This window comes from Juglans regia, chromosome 7 (assembly GCF_001411555.2).
Source record: "Juglans regia cultivar Chandler chromosome 7, Walnut 2.0, whole genome shotgun sequence".
In the NCBI taxonomy this organism is placed as follows: domain Eukaryota; kingdom Viridiplantae; phylum Streptophyta; class Magnoliopsida; order Fagales; family Juglandaceae; genus Juglans; species Juglans regia.
The window spans coordinates 37,986,971-38,009,059 of record NC_049907.1 but is presented as its reverse complement, the minus strand read 5'-3'; the positions used below and the strand labels follow the sequence as shown (position 1 = coordinate 38,009,059).

The 22,089-nt window shown below is 33.6% G+C and overlaps 1 pseudogene; it reads left to right on the top strand.

The window, feature by feature from the left end:
- Positions 1-8,377: 8,377 nt before the first annotated feature.
- LOC118348938 lies at positions 8,378-9,682 on the top strand (annotated as a pseudogene).
- The last annotated feature ends 12,407 nt before the right edge of the window (positions 9,683-22,089 follow it).

The following is a 22,089-nucleotide window of genomic DNA, read 5'->3' as shown; positions in this document are numbered from 1 at the left end:
AGACCGAAAATCAAACCACCGATCCGACGATGGTTTAATTAAAGTAATCGGACTCCGAAAGGGTTTTCCAAACCAACACGTATTCGAAATAGATATTATACTTTTATTTGTTATGAAATAAAATACTATGAAACCCAAAAAAATAAGACACGCCGTTTCGTTTGGCACAGAAACATTCATATGTCTTCCATTAACTCCAATTCTGCAACATTAAAACAATATTTTGTATCTTAAAGTATTATCAAATCATTTCATAATATTAAATTAACAATTTGTTTTCATTATTACCAAATCGTGTGATTTAATTTGTCAAAATATTATTAAAAAAATGAAATCGAAAATTTTAATTTTGATAATAATGAAAATATTTAGCTCACCCATTTTAATGTAATTTTCTTATCAATAAGGACTTATATTTTGTATTCAATCACAATTAAAAATAATAAGGATATAACCACAAAGTTCTACTCCTCTTCTCCATTATATTAATTTCTACTTTATTTTAATTGCTTTCAATTTCCTTGTCAAATTAAATCCAGAGACATCCTAGATTATATATATCGGAAATCTTCAACAAAACTGAATATATTTACAAAACTGAATATAAAAAAAAAGAAAAGAGGAAAATAAGAGCGTGTCATAGACGGGGGAGGGAGAGACAATTATCCGATTTGTTTGCTGGCATCCAACAAAGTGGACTTTCAAGTTCCTTTTTCCCCTTTTTGTTTTTTTGTTTTTTTTGTCGGTATTGAATGACCCGATGCAATATCCGACGAGATTTTTGTTAGGATATCGGATCTGGGAAGTTCGAAGATCGGACTTTCGACCCGTCAGCACCTTTTTGCTCTGTTTCTACGGATGAAAGGATCCGATTCCTCGATCTTCTAGCATGTCTGCTTCCTTACAAGTCATCTACGTCTTTGTTTCCTAGCTCGTTTCATTATAAATAATGATGCCAAGGATGTTCTCTGCATGAGTTTGTGATTTCTAACAAAGCAAACCCAGATATCAACATGAACATCGCCTGCCGTTCCAAAGACGTCTTTTCTGCTTATTTAACATCGATGTTCGAACTCTTGTCTAAACCGTTAGATCCACCAGCAGCAACACACAACCTAGAGTGGCAGGACATAATCATGTCGTTTTGCTTCACATCAGCCATTGCAATAGCACTCCAATCCCAGCAAACTCACTCGAAATTTCCTCCATCTTTTTATCCGCTTTGTTTCGCTATGTTACTCATTTTCTCTGCCCTCTTTGTTGCCAAATTTATTAGCTCAAAGTTTCCCACCGCAGCCCGAGCACTTGAGTTACTTGCAGTCTTCGTCGCCGCCACAGCATTCTTCCTTGCCATAGCCATTCCCCTACCGCTGCCCCTCAAGTTCGCCACTTGGGCTATCGGTGCAGTCTCATTGCTCACTATTATCATCTGCAATATCTTGTAAGTGTGTGTGTATATACATGTATTATGTCTTCTTGTTGTACGAATATCAAATGAAATGCTTGTATGATTATTTGAGAGAGAGAGAGAGAGAGAGCAGTTATGATAGTTGAAATTTGTTGTAGTCATAGTGTGTTTTAGGTAATTATGTGAGCCAGAGATGTTGAATTACCGATGGATCAGTATTCCGGTTTTATATATATTATATGTAAAGGCATTACCTGTTATTGTTTCCAACAATATCCACGTGTAAATATCCCAGAAGTTTTACTCACAATGAACTTCTTGACGTGGTATATCATATATGTTCGGAAGTGAAAAAACAAATACAGTACTGCAAGTGTTAGCGTGGGAAAGGAAAAAAAAAAACAGAGACCATTTTATGGGGAACTGCTCATAAGAGAAAGTAAAAAGGCTTCCGATTAGTTCCGGATCAGAAAGAATTCCCTAAAAAAAAATGAAAGAAAACAGTTGTTTTCCTTGGCCGGCCTTCGGTTTCAAGCATCACGAAGCTTCTCGGTATTGGAATTTCGTTGACTAATTTCAAACAACAAGTTACTTCGTGCATTCAAACATTTATCTCAACTTATTTATATTCAAACACATCTCAATATAATTTACAAATCAATTAAATAATTTAAGATCGCCTCATCATTCAAATGCAGCTTAAGTCTTTGAGATGATAGGTGAGAAATTGGTATTAATTTGGGGTGGCTCTACAGCCACCGCTCCCAATCCCATTGGGAGCCATTGATAGTGTAAAATGCTGTGTTTTTTAATTTTACTTTTTTATACATGTATTTTTTTAACACTATAAAATATTTTTAAAAAAAATAAAAAAAATTATAATATCATTAAAAAATACTTACTTAATCACTAAGTAAAAAAAATATTAAAAAAATTAAAAAAAATATAGCGGTACCAGGAGCGATGAGAGTAGCTTTACTCATTAATTTGGGATAACTTGTCGTAGATTCAGCGGAACTATGTTTGTGGAAACAGAATTTGCTTCAGATGATCAAAATCTAATCTCTTTAAGAGTAAAACTATTAACCCCATTTGGATACAAGAAGAGTTTTATCTCATCTCATCTCATCATTATAATTTTTTCAAATTTTTACACAAAATATAATAAACAATTCATTTTTTCTTAAATCCTAAAATAATAATAATATTTTATTCAACTTCAAATTTCATCTAAAACCATCTCATCTCACTATTCAAATCACATCTTAGTCTAAACACCAAAATAACAAACAATATTAAGACTATGTTTAGTTGTTGAATTAAACACAACTAATCTTAAATCAATCATTGATGAGACCTACTACTTTTTCAATTTCTCAAAAAAAAATTAAATTCATCACAACCTACTTCATGCATTTCAATCTAAAAAGTTAAACTATCTCAACCTTAACAAGTTAAATTTATTTCATTGAGACCTACAAAATATTATCATTTACAATTCAACTTAACTCATTTTAATATTCAAATGCAACCTAAGCCTCGATGGAGCCAATATTTGTTTTTAAATCTTACTTGAGCTCATGTTGAATGAAATCTCATATTTGGCTCATTTTCTATCTTTAGCTAAATTTTAAGAGCTCACTTAAAATGTTTATAAATATCTATAAATAAAAATGAAATAGTTTACAAATAATAATAATAAAATAACAATAATAATAATAATAATAACAGTAACAATAACAATAACGTAATCTAAAAATATCTGACACTAGTTATTTTCCAATCGTAATCTAATTTTCTCTTCCTTAATCGTGCTTTTGAAAAACACATCATGACCCGGCAACATTCTATGCTTAGTCATCTGTTTTTTTGCCTTTTTCAATAATAATAATAATAAAAATAAATGACATACCTTGACTCTGTTTTTTTATATATTTGGGGATGGGGTTTTAAACTTAAGATCTCTATTTTAGAGGATGAGAGTTTATGTCAATCAGATCACAGATTTTTGGAGACAAACCTTGACTTTTGATTTTTGATCCTTTCCATACAAGTTGTTGACACATTTTCATTAACAGTAGAATGACTCTTTTTTTTTTTACTGTCATTTTCGTATTTGGATTGAGATTAAAAAAGACTTATTGGTCCTTTTACTTTTGACGTCCTGACTAGGGGTATAGAACCGGGTCGGATTTTTTTCCAGTTTGGTCTGGAACCTGAAAATTTGGGTGAATCTTAGAGAAAACACCCAGACAGGTAAAAAAGTTTGTCTCCAAATCCAATTTTTAACCCGGTTTTCCATAACCCCTTTTTTTGTTTTTTTTCCCCTAAAAAATATTGTTTTTATTGCAAATTTGTTAATACAAGCTATTTGATCAGTAATTGTAGAGAAAATATTCAACAATGTTATTTATTTTGCATTGTTATATATTAGTTTAAATAGTTGTGATGTATCTATTATATTTATGTTTTGCATTGTGTTGTAACAACAATATTATCTATTTTGAATTTTTATTTATTTTGTTCTTTAATTTATTTATTTTATAAAAATATTTTAAAAAGTGTTTAATTTTTTTTTTTAATCTGGGTAATTTAAGCATAATATCAAAATTTTTTATTAAAGGAAGAGAAGATTGGGGCTACAGATGAGTGTGGAGGGAAGAAATGGTGCCTAAGCTGTTTGATAAAATTACATTGAAGTGTATTTTGGAGCCCTTTGATAGAGGAAGAAGAAGCTTTACCATAGAATCTTCTGAGGTTGCGGAAGATACCGTTATGGATGGAACTCAGGGCTATAATGGTGGTGGTGGATCTTCTCGTGTTGTCGTGTTGTCTTCCTCTTCTTCATTGGAATAAGAGGTCGTTGATGTCCCCAGCACTGACGGAATAGCTTGTTTGGTTACTAAAGATTTGGGGAAAATGAAGGTTTATGAAGAAGGCAATAAAGATGATGTAGTCGTTGGTGTCTAGGACCAAGGGGTTGTGGGAATTGCGGGGCATTCTCCACAATCGCTGATGTGGAAGGGATGATCAGGGTTTGTGAGAAACAGAACCTTGTTTATGTGCTGAATAAGGATAAAGCAGCGAGGCTGGCCATTTTTTCGCCACTAGAGGCACATAGATCGCATACAATTGTGTACTCCATTCGTGGGGTTGACTACAGTTTCAATAACCCAATATTTGTCTCCATAGAGTTCGATTACTCTAAGGCGAACCAGGATTCTACCAGGCAAGCAGCAAGCGAGGCCCAGATGCATTTAAATTTTAATGAGTTTGACTTAGGGCTTAACCATGTGTCTAGGAAGTGGTCAAAGTCAGTTGATAATGGTGCAAATTTGCTTGTTACTCTTCCTGGAGTTTGTGATGGCCCTGGTGTGTTAGTTTGTGCTGAAAATTTTGTGATATATAAGAATCAGGGATACACGGATGTTAGGGCTATGATTCCAAGACGTGCAAATATGCCTATTGAGCAAGGGGTTCTTATAGTTTCTGCAGCAATGCAAAAGCAAAAAGCGATGTTTTTTTTTGTCTGTTACAAACAAAGTATGGAGATATTTTTAAGGTTACTTTGGACCATGACAATGACCATGTTACAGAAATGAAGATTACGTACTTTGATACAATTTCGTTTATTGTTTCCATGGGTGTGTTGAAGTCAAGACACTTGTTTGGTGCTTTTGAATGAATTTGGGAATCATGCTTTATATCAGTTCCAGGGGATAGGTGATGATGCTGATGTGGAGTCTTCATTAGGTACATTGATGGAAACTGAAGAAGGTTTACAGCCTGTGTTTTCTCAGCAAAGGCGACTTAAGAACATTTTTAGGATTAGCCAAGGTTATTGCACATTTGAAACCAAAGGTTGTTATGGCCTTCCTTCAATAGTGTCCGCTAAAATCTCTGATACCCTTAAGGTGCGAGGAGGAGATTGTGAGGAAGGTATTGGAAAATCTGAAAAATTGTCAAGGTTTCTTCTGGAATGAGGTTTTAGAATCCCTTGAAGAATTCCTACTATCAATATATATGTGGCTCACTTAAGCCTTTTCTCAAACACCTTCCAGCATATTCTTATTCTCATTACAGCAACCCAAAGATATATACTTAGAGCATTGGCCATTGCCAAATCCAAAATTTAGCTAAAATCTTAACTTTTAGCTATAATATCAACTTTTGACTAAATAAGTCCACATTGGACTAGCTATCTTAAAATCAAAATAATAATATAATATTATATATTTTAATAATATTTTACAAAAGAAAAAATATTTTAATATTTTACAAATACACTCTATATATTAATTAATAATTTAATTTTTACTTAAAATTATTGTTTCCCAATACTTAAAATTATAATTTAATTTAATAAGCCATATCCAAAACTTATTATTGTTATTATTATCATTCATTAGTCTCATTGATGAAAATTATCATTCGTTAGTCTCAACTAACAATGATGGCTACAAATTAAAGAATGAAAATATATGCTTTCTTTCTATCCCCACCCCTCCACAGTACATCTTTCCTTTTCTTCACCTTTATCAATACAACAACATGGTTACCCTCTCACTTATCAACCCCAACGAATAAAAGAGAAAATGCAAATCCCTATGATATAATAGATTACAAAATTTTTTTTCCCCAACTCCTTTTGATCTTTCTAATTTCATACTTGCAGAGAATTTCGTGTTTTTATAGGTCTATACAAGCCGTATCCCATAAGGAAGTACTCTAATGGTATCAACATGGCATGAGGTTGATCCTCTGTTCCTCGTTTGAGTTCCACAATCACAATCACAGAATACCAATCACACACTCTTAAGACTACTGCCTAAGACTAATCACAATCACAGAAATTTGAATCACAAAATACCAATCACAGAAATTCGAATCACATAATACTAGTCACAAAACATAGATTCAAGAAATTGAAAGCAATAACCTGCCAAGAATACAGATACTGCGGCCATGAAATACCCTTGTGAAATACCTGAGTTCTTCGAGGGAATATGGTATTGTTGATCTCGACAGTCTAGGGCAAAAATCATGGTTGGAGAGAAGTCTAAATACTCTGTGTTGTTGATGTCTTCGATGGGTTTTCTGCAAATGGAAAGGAACAAAAATTTGGAGGGAGGGAACGGAAAAGGCGTGGGTTGGTCTGCAAATGGGTTCTGAGAGCGGAAAGGAAAAAAATTTGGACTTGCATTGGCAGAGAGAGGGTGTGATTCGGCGATGGTGCAGAGAGAATCGAAAATGGGAGGGAGAAACAAAAGGGTGCGATTTGGCGTGAGAGAAAAGGAAGAGAAAAAGAAAGAAATGGTGCGATTCGGTGAGGGTGCGATTCGGCGAGTTGAAGAAGACGAAGCCGAAGGATCAACATGCTGGGAGCTTTCGGGAGAAGAAAGGAAAAACGAGGGAAATGGGGCTATTCGGGATGAAGAAATAGAAAAGAACGAGGGAAAGAGAGATGAAGGTAGATGAAATAATAAAATATTATTTTCCATTGTGAATAGTAACTCGCCATGTTTGGAGAGGACTCCAGATTTACTGTAGCTCAAATCTTAAGTTTTGGACCATTGGCTAGTCCAATGTGGAGGCTTTTTCTCACATCTAGCTAAAATTTGGACTTGCATTGGCATTTGGCTAGGCTATTGCCAATGCTCTCAATTCTTCCTCATTACATCACAGCGATTTTAGAATAAGGTTCTAACAAGTGGTATCTAGAGCCACTGATTCTCATGGCTGAATTGAGTAATGTAGAACTACAAATTTGTTTTCAGAATTATCAGCATGCACTCTATAATGAAACTTTTAGAGAGTTTGGAGAAAGGGTTTTCACAGTGAAGTTTGAGGATGGTAAAAATTTAAAGATCTTGGTGGAACCCTCTAACACCATTTACTATGTGAAGTTGAACATTGAATACGCGTATGGAATAAATATATATACGTTGGAGCAAAACATTTGAGGCACATAGAAGTTCTTTTGGAAGATGATGTTATGTTAATGGAGATGAAGATAATTGAAGATGGGTATCTCTTTCTTGACATGAGGAGTGAAGAATTCGATTCAAAAAAATTAAATGAAGAGACGGAAGTAGCTACGAATTCAACAACAAAGTTAGCAGATTCAACGGAAGGGAAAGAAAAGGCAGTGGGGATAAAAGAGATCCCAATTTGTGAGGGTAAAATCTTAAGAGTCTTCAAAAGAATTGTTGGATTTATCTTCAATCTCTAAGGTCGCCTGCTCTGATCATAGTAGAGAAACCTCAAAAGGGTTCTTGATGGCAACAGATCTTACTCTTTGGGCTTCGTCATAATCACTATTTGTCTTTGACCTTACTCCATCCCCCACATCCTTAACTGAATCGCACCAGTATGGAACCTTTGACCCAGGGGTGTTTATTTTCATTATCTCGGCTCCTCTTCTCCATCGATAAATAAACACATATTACTCAAGCTCTTTCCTTTCCAGGCCCAAACTCTGTTACAGTGGAAGCCTCTAGACTGGATTCCCAACCACAACCTGACTGTGGGTGGTGCCTCAAAGACCTTGGCCATTGCAAAGCTTGAGGATGTCAAACCAAGGGTTGCAGCTGCAGAGCACATATATCAGGTCTACAAGGCTACGTACTGTGCAAAGGAGCTCGGTTGTACCATGCACCCCAAGCGAAAAACAAATCCAATGCTCTCTGACTTCAATCTCTCGAAATGGACGGAAATTGTGCCTTAGCTATTTGTGGAAAGGTCAGTTAAGGGATGTGTCGTTTTGGTGTTTGGGTGTAGAAGAGTGTTTGGGTGTTTACTTGTTGCGGAGTTCAGTTTTGCAACCATGGAAGAAAATCGGGTGAAAGAGCCATCTCACCAGAAAGAACCTCTGTTCTACTCGGAAAATAGAATAATGAAAAGATGTAAAAACAACAGTCTCTCAATATTTGTTTTGGTCTTTTCGGTGTTATTTTTTTGGGGGTCATCATGTACAATGAAGACAGGAAGTCTGCTGCTGATTTTCCATTCTCACAGTCCAAGCAACAAGAAATCCAAGAATCTCAGGAAGAGAATTTCAATGAAAAAGAAGAGCCTGTGGATTTGAAACCGATTCTAGTAAAGGAAGTCAAATTGCTGGTTGTTGAGGAGACTGATAAGGAGGAAGTCGATGAGCATAGTGAATCCCTTTACAAAAGCTATGGTGGGAATTACAGTGCAGGGGACTTTCGGATTGCCTACGGGATTGTCTATCATAGAGGTGGTGGCTTTCATGGCAGAGGTGGCACTCCTAAAACTAGTGCACATTTTAGCTTATGTCGAGATTTTGGAAGAGACAATTCCTTCAAAGTCGATGAAGAGGAAATGGAAGAAATATGTTATCGCTCAAAACAAAGTGGTAGCAAAGAGGCAGCAACAATACCAAGGAACCCATCATTTCTTTATTGTGAATTCTGATGATATAAGTTATTTTAAAGGCGTATTAGGCGAGAAAAATGTCATTCAAGATGAGGATTAGCTTCTTTCTGCAAACACGAACTGGATATAGAAGTACAACGGCTCCAGTAAGCTTCTACTACAACCGAGGAGCACTGAAGAGGTCTCTTAGGTTCTTAAATACTATAATTCTAGAAACTTGGTTGATGTTCCCCAAGGTGGAAATATTGTTCTTGTAGGCGGATGTGTTTTTGTTTTTGATGAAGTGATTATTAAAATGGGTTCAATGAATAACGTTGTATTCTTTGACGAGGTTAGTGGTATATTGGTATGTGAAGCAGGGTGCATTTTGGAAAATCCAATTTCTTTTCTAGACAACTAGGGATCTATTATGCCACTGGACTTAGGTGCAAAAGGAAGCTTCCAGATTGGTGGAAATGTTTCAATTAATGTTGGTGGTTTGCATCTTGTCCGTTACGAAGCTCTTCATGGAAATGTACTTGGTATTGAAGTTGTTTTAGCAAACCGTGGTGTGCTTGACCTGATTTAAAGCATTTATTTATAGGAAGTGAAGGATCATTGGGAATTTTAACAAAGATTTACATTCTTACTCCTCCAAAACTATCTTCAACGAATCTCGCTTTTCTTACATCTAAAGACTATTTCAGTTGCCAGAAACTTATACTGGAAGCAAAGAGGAGACTTGGGGAGGTTTTATCTGTATTTGAATTTTTGGATAATCAGTCATTGGATCTGGTTCTGAATCATTTGGAAGATAGAGCACCTCAATTATTTGATGAAATGCTTGAGCAAGTTGAAGAAATAGCATTGAAATGCTTGAGCAAGTTGAAGAAATAGCATTGAAGCTTGATTGGGATGGGATTGTTGTTATTGGTGGTGATGACTCCAAAACAAATACTTACTTCCTTGCTGAAAATTTCGTGGGTAAGAATCTAAACTCAGCTCCTTCTAGTATCAATTCATTGGCTTTTAGATAGAGGAAAAAGAACTAGATTATTGGATGGATGGCCCTGTGCTACTGCCTTTTGAGTCAACTTGTAATTTGAATGATGAAGATATAGACGGAGATTGGCAAAGAATGTTTTGTTGGCTATGCTGCTCTTGCCTCTGTGGCTATACTCGCGCCTTTTGCTCTCAACCTTGAGGACAATGTTCTTTAAAGGAGCGGATAATGTATTGTACCCAATTAAGTTGGGCCGCGCTTGATGGGCCTCTAGCTATGTTGTTCCCCTTTTGTTTCATTTGTATTGCTAAATTGTTGGCACATGGCCTTAGTTAGTGTTATTTGTAGAAAATTGGTCATAGCCTTATTTTGGTGATTGACGACTATGGGAGGGGGTGTCTCCCAGTATATAGACAGGAGGTGGTAGTTTGTAGGATTATTCTGAAGTTTTCTATTGAACCTTGTGGTTTTCATCAGGAGGCACGATACCTAGAATACCCATTATCATCTTCAAGCACAGTGATGAATATATGATTCTATCATCTATTTCCTTTTCATCCATTTCCATTTTATTGTTCCATTTTTGCTAGAGTTACACAGCAAGTTCATAACAAGCAACTACAACTAGTAACAAGGTTTGTACATTCCTCAAAAATCCCAACAATATCATTTGGAGAAATGGTGGAAACAATGTTGAGTATAAAAAATTGAACAAGTACCGTAGATGCATCAGTAAACAAGAACCTCACTTTTTCACAAGTAGCTCCTTGAGGGCATTTTTGCAACATGGCTCTGTTGCTAGACTGTTACAAAGGTAGACAGCAGCAAATGTAACATATGAAGATGGCATGTAAGCTAATGTCAATGCCAAGAAATCATCTTCTACAAGAGTATCTCTGTAGATGTATTGAAGCAAGGCCATAACAACCTTTGGTACCAAATGTGCAATTACTATTTCAGGATTATCTCCATCATCCCGTGCAGCCACAACTTCAGCTTCTTTCTCTAACCTCAACCTCTTCTCATCACAGCTTATGATAGCCACTAGTGCGGACATATCAGAAACTTCAATCTCCCTTATGAGATGAAAAATGTCCATGGGGTCAGGCATTGGAAGCTCTCGGCACCCTATTGTAGTGAGAAAGATTATCAAATAAGTTTTTATAATGTTGATATTTTTGTTTTGGCATGTATCCCAAACCTACCTTGTCAAAAACACATATTTGACTACCAAAAAGTTTTTCAAAATTTCTTTTCCCATTTGTGAATTTTTCAACAATCTTTTCTAGATCAGTTATTATCTTTTTCAACTCATGACTTTCATCTTTCGAAATGATGTTTTCTTTTTTAAAAATATCAATTTCATTTGTTAAAGAAGAATTTTTCTTTTTCAAAGTAGTATATTTGATACCTAATTTCTCAAGTACCTTATATTCCTCTTCTAAGACTTCTTGTAGTTCCTCATATGAAGGATTTTCAATATTATCAAGATTTGTTACCTCAATGTCGTCTTTAACCATAAGACAAAGATTTGTAGATTCTCCATTGCTTGTTTGGTTGTTTGAACTCCTTGAATCATCATTCCATATATCTTTCATTACTTTCGCTTTCACTTTGTCATCATTTTTTTCATCTTCATCACTTTCGCTTTAATGAGGAACAACTTTAAGTTCCAAGCTCTTCTTTGGTTTTCCTTCTTCTTCTCCTATTTTCAATGTGTACTCATAGGTGGTAAGTAACCCGATGAGTTCATTTACTTTGAGTTTTTTTAGGTCTTTAGCTTTAAGAATCACCGTCACTTTTGATTTTCAGCATTTTGGCAGAAAGTTGAGAATTTTTCTTACTATCTCCACGTTGGAATAGATTTTGCCGAGAGCTGTCAAACTGTTTATGTTGATAGTGAAACGAGTGTTCATACTAGAAATAGATTTATCATTATTCATTTTAAACATTTCATATTCATGAATAAGAATGTACATTTTTTATTCCTTGACTTGCGAAGTTCCTTTGTAAGTAAGTTCCAAATTATCTCAAATTTCCTTTTTTGTCTTGCAAATCTTTATTCTATTGAACTCATTCTCGTCAAGAGCATTATATAGAAAATTTGTAGCCGTTGAGTTCAATGTTGTAATTCTATCGTCTTCACGATCGAACTCTTTTTCTTCTTTTTTGACATTTACTCCATCAACAACTTTTGTTGGAATATAATGTCCATTTATAATGAATCTCCAAATTTCTTGACCTTGAGATTGAAGGAAAATTCTCATTCTAGCTTTTCAGAATGTGTAATTGTCTCCGCAAATTAGTAGAGGCCGACTGCTAGATTGACTTTCACCAAATGTAGCTGCAATGTTAGTCATAAAATCTTAACTCAAAAGATAATTAATCTTATAAAAAGAGCCATTGCTTTGATACTACTTGTTGCCTAGATGATCAAGACAAGAGGGGGTGAATTGGGTTGTATTTAAAAATCCGTAATTAAAAATTAAATACACAATATAAAATATGAACAAAATACAAAGTAACAGTAAATATAAAGAGTAAGGGTAAGAGGAAGCAAATTCAGTATTTTAACGAAGTTCAACCCCACTACCTACGTCCTCACCTCAAGTTACTCCTTGAGGATTCCAATTTACTATCCAATCTTCTTCAGGTGAAGATAGAAACCTATTACACCTTTGAGCAGTACCGCTACAAAGAATCCGTGTATAATACTCTCTACACATGCAATCATGTTACATGTGGTGATTAGATATCTATTTCTCGTGTAAAACACATTCTACACACACAAGGATTATACATACCATTTTACTGATACAATAGCTGATAATGGGTAGGTTATTAGAAAACATTCATCAATGAGTAGAATAAGAACAACACAACACAAACTATATCTCTCTCAAAATGAACAAGAGTTAAGACTCAATGCTTAGGGAAGAGAAATTGAAAACTTTGAATGAATATTGTAAAACTTGCAATGATGTGTTCTTGTGTTATGAATTTAAAGATCTCAATTGAGCTATTTATAGGTATATGAGACTTCATTTTCAAATTTAAAAATTTTCACATGTAAAAAAGAAGTATCACTCACTTTTCAAAATTTTCAAATAAAATTTCTCCTTTTTAGAATTATTAAAAACAACATCATTCAGTTTTCAAAAATTTCAAACCTAATTTTCTACTTTTCGCATATGACAAAATGAACATGATTTACTTTTCAAAATTTTCAAACAAAATCATCTTCCTTTTCCATATGTCAAAAATAGTATTAATCACTTTTTATATTTTTCAAACTTATTTTTTTACTCTTTGCATATGACAAAAGGAGCACTATTTACTTTTCAAATTTTACCAACAAAATTATCTACCTTTTGCATATGTCAAAAAGAGTATCAATCACTTTTCAAGATTTTCAAATCTAATATTTTAATTTTTGCATATAACAAAAGGAGCACTATTTACTTTTCAAATTTTTCAAACAAAATCATCTACTTTTTGTATGTGTCAAAAGAGTATCAATCACTTTTTAAAATTTTCAAATCTAATATTTTAATTTTCACATATGACAAAATGAAAACTATTTACTTTTCAAAATTTTCAAACAAAATCATCTACCTTTTGCATATGTCAAAAAGAGTATCAATCACTTTTGAAAAGTTTCAAACAAAACATGCACATGTGAAAAATGACAATCAATTATCTTACAAAAATTCAAGTTTCAAACTTTTAATATTCAAATATGTCATTCACATGTGAAAAATGCAATTTGATGGTAGATGAGAAAATATTAATTTTGACCTTTAATCCAATTTTGAATTTCATCAAGAGATGTACAAAATTACTCTAAAAATTTTATTTGTAAATTTGTTTCATTTCTTGCTCGTGCTTGATTCGTTGATGTGCTTGGTTCTATTATATAGACAACTTAAGTTTGAGATTCCTTCTATATTTAAATTCATTTGTCATCATCAAAATCTATATGTAAATATATAATTAGATGAAAGTTGAAATCTTGGGTTCAACAAAAGACAATATAATTTAATTACTGCAAAATAGACAAAAAGACAAAGATAAAAAAAAAAAAAAAAAAAAAAAAAAAAAAAAAAAAAAAAAAAAAAAAAAAAAAAAAAAGACAATAATCATCTAAATTAAAATCTTGATAATTTTACTTACCAAACAAAAAATATTCTAGAATCTCATGGGAAAAATGGTAGCTCATCAAACACAAATCTCAAGGATAAAGAAGTAATTTTACCCATCAAATTAATAAATTAGAACCTCAAGAATAAAGAGGTAATTTTATTCATCAAACACAAACTTCAAGAACAAAATATTAGTTTTTCTTTGCTCATTAAGAACAAACTTTAAGGACAAGAAGGTAATTTTCTAACTGAACACAAATTACAATCCATGCTAGTCACATGCTCCGATAGCTTTTATTAATAGAATAGATGGATTGTTCTACTCGGCCGCCTAATATGTACTGTTAATTATTTTAAAATATTTTTTTAAGAAAATACACAAATATATTTATAGTATTTTTTTAACTATTAAAAAGAGCCAGACAGGAGGGCAAACTTGCATCTTCTTAGAATAAATATACATGATCCCGAATAATGAGACAGAGATATGGGTTTTTTTGTTTTCGAAAATGAAATGAGTTGAGATTAAAGTTAAAAAGTTGAATAAAATATTAATAAAATATATTTTTTAATATTATTTTTATTTTAAGATTTAAAAAAATTGAATTATTTATCTTATTTTATATTGAAAGTTAAGAAATTTATAATAATTAAATAAGATGAGATGAGATGAGATATTTTTTAAAAACAAACGAGCTTAGCGGTCAGCAGATCGGATATTCAAAGACTTGATGTGAAACCACCGATCCGATGACTTTTTGTGGCACTTCCTAATTAAACTAACCGAAGTCCAAAAGAGTTTTTCCAAACCAACACGTATTCAAAATATTATACTTTTATTTGTTATGAAATAAAATATTATGAAACCAAAAATAAAAAATATAGAGTCATTCTAGATTATATATAATATCGGAAATCTTCAACAAAAGTGACTATATTTACAATCAGATCATGGCACTTGTTATGGGAGATCCCATGCAAAAACTACGAATTTTAGGACAGAAAGAGTACCATATACGTTTCTTATGGGATAGTGCATATATTGGCTGCAGAGTGGGAAGAGGAAAATGCTTATTTATAAACCAAAACAGTAAAATAAGAGATTGTGACTTGTAAGGTTGTCATAGACACGGGAGGGAGAGACAATTATCCGATTTCTATGCTTGCATCTAACAAATAAACGAACTGGACTTTCGAGTTCCTTTTTGCCTTTTTTTTTTTTTTTCTTTCGGTATTGAATGACCCGATGCAATATCCGAAGACATTTTTGTATGCTCACGATCAGCTCAGCGAGACTGAGATGAGAGAGAGAGTTTCGGGCTTGAGGGAGGAACGACTCCGATGGGGGCAAAGAGAGAGAGGGCGCCCAACAATCAATATAGGCTATTGCGTCGAATTATTGTTAGACATAAATAATAATGACTACTTTGTAGTTGACGCTGCTCCCAAACCGTACTTTTTTGTTTTACCTTTCTCAGAGCATTGGCAATGGACTAGCCATTGCCAAGTCTAAAATTTGGCTAAAATCTTACATTTTGACTATTGTATTAATTTTTGACTATCTAAGTCCACATTGGACTAGTCATTTTAAAGTCAAAATAATATTATTATATTATATATTTTAATAATATTTGACAAATTTTTTTTTCATATTTTGTAAATATACTTCATATATTTTAATAATATTTGATAAAAAAAAATTATACAACAATTCTTGAAACCAACAAATTAATTTTTGCTAACCTTTTTTTTTTTGCTATTTATATTTTTATATTGTGTATTAAGCTAATAATGATAGAAAATAAATGTACCCTCAATTAGAAACTTTATCATAAAAAAAAAGTAATTTGGCAAGAAAAATTACCAAAAAGGGAGGGAAAGGGAGGGAAATTGAGAAAAAATAATAAAAAACTCATTTGGTCCTTCAATAGTGTATAGCCAAATATAGCTAGGTGGGAAAAATTACTGTAGCTCAAAACTAAAATATATGGCTATAGCTAGTTCAATGTAGAAATTTTGTGATAAAAAAAGGTAAAATTTGCACTTGGCTTTGGCAATGGCTAGGCCATTGCCAATGCTCTCAGTGATTTTAATCACACTTGCGGCGTAAATAAATGCTAGAAAAATATTTTATCTTTTGCAGCGAGTTTAGATACAATTGCAGCGTAAAAAGTCGCTGCAAATGTGAAAACTTATGGCGACCGACAATTTCGCTGCAATTACCCTTTTAATATAAAAGGCGCCAAAACGCAGGAAAAATATTCAGATTTCCCCCCATTACCCCCGTTAACATTTCTACCATGCACTCCCAAATCCCGATTTCACCTTCTTCCCCAACTTCTTCTCCATTTTTATACATGATATACAAGTACAAAATTTTAGCTTCTGCGAAAGTATAGATAGGCCTAGTTTAAGTATGCAAATAAGTTATGGTATGAGATAGGTGAGGATTGGAGTATGATCGGTTCCTGTTTAAGTCTTTTAGTGCACAGGCGATTCCTGTTGCGGGTTTTGCCTCGTGTTATACTCGTTTAGAATTTAATGATTTCTTTGGACACTCCCTATGGGACTGAACACAATTGATTTTTAATGTATTTTAATCGAAATCTCCACATTTTATATGCTGAGGCTATAAAAGAATTCATGTTTGGGTTTTCAAGTGTCAAGACTCAGTTCCAAAAACAAGACAAGTACAAAAACTTCCTTCTTGTGACTCTCTTCTAGTTGGCAGGATCATAATTAGATCTCGGATGCTGGGCCCTCAACTCTGTACCCCCGCAAACCAAATACTAAACCAAGATATGGATCAGTCATTATTCATATCTCCAGTCCATCTAGAGTAAGTAATAGTTCGAAGTTCACATATAAATCATTAAGTTTGGAATGAGATAGAGAATTATCTTTCTTAGTTAGCCATGACAAATGGATAAAAAAAAAAATTACATCCAAAATTAGTTAAAAAATTACATCCTAAATGATGGATTTCTGAAGATGCATGGTGAATTTAAAAACATGCATAACATAAATTACATCTACCTATTGTCATTAGCTTGAGCAAATAATATCGAGATTATATAATTAATACTAAACATGTTAATGTTTGAAGGACTTAATTAAAATAGAAAGAAGAAGTGGCTTAGAATTCCAAGGAGTTATGTATGCCTCTAGAGGAAAAACTGCATGTGTGATGCTCATGATGTATCTGCTGGTAATATTGTTATGATGTTCATTGTTGGATTCTTCAAATATACACAGGAGCACTCTTGCATGAGCAGAGTGGTGGATGAAATCTCAATTGAACCATTGTAATTTTCGCCAGCTTCAACAAGTGATGGAAAAGGTACAAATGTTATTGACTATTTATTTACTACCAACTTTTAAATGGAATTTTATGAGAACTTACGTGACAACATGCGAAATGATTTAGGCATCTGAGTTGTTCATTGTACAACTCAGGGTAAGAGCTGATGAATCTTGTCAGTTGTTTCAGGTTATATTACTTGCTTGAACATGTCAATATTTCGCAAGGTGGGAGAAACTAGAAATGTGGGAGTTTGTTAAACAAAATAAGTTAAACATGGCCTCCATTCACCCTTCACCCAAAAAATTAGGAAAAGGAAAAAGCAAAAAACAAGAACAAAATACTTATGGGAGACAAAAACATCTACCTGATCTAGCCTTTGATCATAGTCTAGATCAGTGCAAAATTAAAAATAGGTGGTGGGTTATTATATTAATATTAGATATAAAGAAAAAAGTGGGGGGGGACCTCAATTTATATTAAGTGGAACATGAAGATATGAAGTAAAATATTGTCTGGTAAAAAAGACAAGCTGCTGTCCATTTCAAAGCTGGTTTCTTTATTCATGTAATGCAATTCTTGTATATAATGGATGATGATGCCCACCGCATACCTCCCTCCTCATCTTTGATTGATAAGCCTGCATGAACAATGTTATAAAGATATTCCTCTACTGCTCATTGAAAAGCTATCAAGCATTTTTAATGGAAGCCCCAAGATTTCAGTGCAATCATGTAACAACTTTGCAGATGATCATGCTCGCAAAGTGACTGGAATGCCATGATTACTTGGCTCATGTGCCTGTTAATTTCTTGGAGTTGGAAGTAAGAAATTAAATTGACTCTCAAAATGCATTAAGCATATATAAGAGGGATCATTTTAAAATTATAATAAGTCAATGAAACAAAGCTTCTATCGAGTCCATGTTTATGAGACTGCTAGAAGGCAGTATGTTGTGATATATATATATATATATATATATATATATATCGACTAATAAAAGAATCCATTAATAAAAGAAGCAAGATGCATGGTCATGAGGATGACACTAGGTGCTTGAGAAAAGAAGAAACTATATCAAGCGGTGAGTTTAACACTTTATAAGTCATGAGATCATGTGCATTAATGTAACAAGGTTTCTGCATGTTACCAAAAAAAATGTCTGGCCTAGGTAGGAGAAAGATCATGTTTCTAATACAAGTTACATAATGAAAAAGTAATGTTTCCAGCTTTAACTTGATCATGACACCTAATTATATATGAAACTGCATGGATGCATATGCATGTTCCTTAAACACATGGCAAATTGATGGACATGTGCACCTAATTAGCTGCTTTCAATGGTCATACAGTGAAGTTTGAACACACTTCCATGTTTGTTGAACTTTTATCTCTCTCCTCTTTGAATTTGCTGTAATTTAATAATATTGAAAATTGTCACTTCGGAGATTTCAAACTTGGATTTTTCTTTTGCCCAGCGAATGTAGAAGGCAGTGTATACTTGATAACCTTGTTCCAGACAGCTGGATCTTTGCCACTCAATCACCAAGTTATCGCAAATCATTGAGGTGCGAAGTTGCGGATGAACTCCACCCACCAATGTTTCATGGCAATTTTAACTACACCCATTTGTATTGTGGATTAGAACATACTTTATGCTTGTAAGAGACATTAGTTGTTCCCATTTGTAGTACTTAATTGCCTTCCATTAATGCACCATATGCCAGTGTATAATTACCTTAAAGGGGCTTATATATGAATCTATGATGTATTGGATGGATAGTTGAATTTATACATATGCTATTATGGTTACAAGTATTGGATTTATCATAATATTTGGTTGATCATATGATGTATAGTAGTACTATTTGCTAATATTGTAAGTGAGTTAGAGTAAGAAATTAGTTACCAAAAACACGGAGCATTTTGCATAGGGCTGTAATCGAGCCGAACTGAGTCGAGTTTTGGTTTGCCGAGCTCAGCTCGACTTAAAATACTCGAGTTCGAGCCCGAGTTCGAGATTTTTTTTTTTTTATTCTGTGTTCAAGCTCGACTCGATAAGCTTAACTATCAACTCGAACTCGTCCCACAAACGAGTTCGAGTCGAGTCGAGCCGAGCTCGAGTTCGAGCTCGAATTGTTTATTTTTTGAATAAGATTTAATAATTAATAAATAAAATAAATAAATAAAATAAAAAAATCTAATATTAAATTTATACAACTAACAAGTAGAACATTTATTGAATTATAAAATTTTAAAAAAATTATAAATAATTAATATCAACTAGTTGATATTTATCCAAAATAACAATATATTATATGCGTATATATATTATTAATACATACACTTAATATGATAGCATATATCTATTTCATATATGGTTCTCACATACTAGTATATGAAATTATTAAATTTTATCGACTAATTATATATAAATTATAAAATATACCTATGAAGTATATTAACTATATAGACATAAGTAATTAGATTACATATTATATATTTAATTATAAAAGTGGTATGCTTATATTATTTGCTAATACATATATATGTATATATACATCGATGCATATATATATTTATCAATATGTGAATGAGTTTTAATCGAGTCGACTCGAGTATAAACAAGCGGGCCTTAACGAGTCTTAGCCGAGTCGAGTCGAGTTTTGTCGGGTATGTATCATTTACAAATCGAGCGGGTATCTATTTTCACGAGTGAGTTTTTTTTTTCACGATTCGAGCTTGATTCGAGTTTAACCGAGCGAGTACCGAGCGGGCTATTGAATAGACTAGTTCATTTACAACCCTAATTTTGTATACTGTATTGGTTGTAGGAATAATTGGCTATTTGCGGCGATTTCTAATTCGCCGAGAATAAACTTAGGTAACTGAAAATTGCTTTTGCGTGAATATTCTTGGACTCGAAAAGAAAATACAAACAAATAGATGTTTTTTGTGGCGAATATTCTTGGAAGCAAAATGAAAATACAAACGAAGATTTTTGCGGCGATTTATAAAAGTCTATTGCAGCGAATATATTTCGCTGCAAAAGAAATACACAAAGGTTATCAGAATTCTTACAGGCGAACTAAAATCACCGCACTACTTAATTGCGGCGATTTTAACTGCCGGGAAAAAATATATACACGACGATTTTGCAACACGCTGGAAATAATAAGAAAATATTTGCGGTAATTTTTTGTGTATTAGCGACGATATTAAAAGTTGCAAAAACTTTTTCTTAGCAATTTAAAGTTGAAATCCCGATGTATTTTTAGGCGTATTTTTAGAATATTAGCAATGAAAAAAATCGTTGCAAATAATTAATTTTTCCGACGATTTTTGGGTTTCTCTGGCTTAACTTTTAATGAGTAAACAATTGCGATGAATGTGTAGCGCAATATAAATCGCTGGGAATAAATATTTGCAGCGAAATTAAGGGTTATTTGCGGCAATTTGTGGCGTCGGAAAAGGCAATGTTTCTTGTAGTAGGGAGAGCAATTGAGGGGTGAGAGAGAGAGAGAGAAGAGAGGGGCAAAAATAGACATTTCGGCCTGATGAGAGAACGTTGTGGCAATGTACGGTATTTGTTTACCTGCTGTTGATTTTATTTTTCATTTGTTAAAAGTTATACGTGTCACAAATTTATTAGATGGTGTAAATTCTCTATTAACGCTCATCCTACCCCGCCTCTCTACTTAAAAGCATGGAGATCTTTCAATTTGGTACAAGACCTTTGGGTTTCACTTATTCTAAATACAATGGGAGCTTACCGTCACTTCATTTGAACCCACACACATGGACCAAGGTATTAAATTAAATGCAGCATAACATACTCTATTTGATATTTCTATGCTCACTTGAAATTCTCAACCCAAAGCTTGAAAGAAAAAAACAAATACTCAAAAATTACCCCGTAGGGTACAATAAAATAAATGAAAGTCGATCTCGATTTAGACTAAAAAATCATGAATTAAGGAAACACCAAAAGATCTCAGAATTATTCACTCACAGCCTACTATTTACTCGATCCAATTAAAGTTTTGGAGTATCTACGCCATCCATTTCGAGGAGACAACAACATGTGTACATACACACACTTCATGAACGAGTACGCTCAATCGAACATATTTGAAAACCTAACTTTAATCTTCAAACAGGAAAGCCAACTCGACCATTGAATATAAAAATGTTTTAGCCATAAAGAAATCCCACAAAAGTAAATCCACAAACACACATGTCTTGATGTAGTACTTTAAATTGTAAAATTACTTTTATTGTAAATCAGATCTAACTTAGTTCATGATTGTAGCACTCATGATTACTCCAAGTCAAAAAGGATTCAGTTTCCTGAGTCAAGGTCACAGGGGGATTAGTGTAGGTCCTTGTGGGACAACAAGTGTGGGGCTGAGAGAAAGGCTCTTCGAGGACTGGTATTTGGAATGTCAGAGAACGAGGGGTAATTGGAATGCAATGAGGGTGTTACACGGCTTGATCAAAACGGTCTAGGGATCCACTGGAAAGGGAGTGATTGAGTTCAGGTTGCAGAAGAAAGGAATTCTGGAGAAGGAGTGTCGGTTTAACACGTGAAAGATGCCGGAATTAACTAAGGGCTTAGTCGTTTGGGAGTCAACAGAAGGGCTGGACCTGGCCAAGCTTCATCACCATACGGGCTTAGTTTCATTAATGGGCGGGGAGTGTGTTCCCCTGGGGCCCAGTTATTTTATGTTTTGTATTTTCCTTATTCTGGCCGTTTGGCCTTACAACAATATAGCCTTTAGGGTCTGTTGGGTTATTGTTAGCTTATTTTGTTTGTTTCCTAACCGTTAACCAGCTTACGCCTTTTTAAGCTGGATAG